Below are 1,135 nucleotides of genomic sequence, written 5' to 3'. Positions count from 1 at the left end.
TCCCTACACTCATCTTTAGTATATCAATAAGAGGCTGAATTATATTCATCATTCAGTTATGTCGCTGTAGGATACTGCAACAACTTTCACATCCGTGAGTATTCGAGGTTCTGTGTGAACATCCAGTTTTGTGCAAGAATACACAGATGTCGATTTACCGTGCATGTATGGAAAGCAAACACCATGACCGCTCATTTGTTGTTGTTGTACTACTTCCTAGTACATTCTGAGTCTGCTTGGAGGACTCTGGTCCGAACATGTGCAGAAGATTGACAGCTACATGTTCCGCACATGTGCTCGACTGCTGCTGTAGCTTGTAGCTTGTCTCAAAGACATGACGGACATGCATGTAAGTACGAAAAGTGGAGTTGCTCCGGGCTTATTAGATAACAGCTTCACTGTCATTGCTTTTGAGGGTAAAAATGTAAATAGTAAAGATCAGTTGTAGCTTTGGGTGGTCTCCAGGCTCAGGCATACTAGTGTTCCCCCAATGAAGAACAGTTTCAACACAACAGAATTATGAAACCTGCCAACAATAAAAAATAAAAATTGAAATGTGTGTTGCAATTATGAGGGGTTTTTTTGTTTTTGTCTTCCAAAATTACAAACAAAATCATATAATTAAAGCCCTTTAACAATCCATTTAAAAAACAGAATAAAAAAGAATATGAGGTATTTAGAAATTAACATAAGAAGTGAATCTTAAATATAATATTTTAGAAACAGTACTGTTACTATGTATAAGGTAACCCTGTATGTAAATCAACTATTTGTGACAAACAGCAGCTGGAAAATTGGTGCAACTTTACTGGAGCATAATAGAAAAACATTATTGCAATGAATAGCAGCAGCCAATGAGGTATGGACATTTGTTGATGACCTTTGTCAAGCTTTTAGCTGTGACAATTTTCAAGAAAGTTTTTGTATGCCAGTAAATGCTATGTTAGCTAGCTCGAACGTAGCTAGACCTGCATGCTAGTTAGCCTTTCAGCTGACAGGTCCCAGCATAATTTGATTTGTGCACAAATCTTACATTAAAACCAGAGTGTGGAACTTTGTAAATGGGTTCACACAATGCTGATTAGCTTAGCCTAGCGGTTCCAGGTGAATCTTTCCGTATTCAGTATCCTGGAGC

Source organism: Stegastes partitus, unplaced genomic scaffold (genome assembly GCF_000690725.1).
Source record: "Stegastes partitus isolate 25-593 unplaced genomic scaffold, Stegastes_partitus-1.0.2 Scaffold134, whole genome shotgun sequence".
NCBI classification, from domain to species: Eukaryota; Metazoa; Chordata; class Actinopteri; family Pomacentridae; genus Stegastes; species Stegastes partitus.
The sequence above is the reverse complement of the archived record's forward strand: the minus strand, read 5'-3'. Positions refer to the sequence as shown.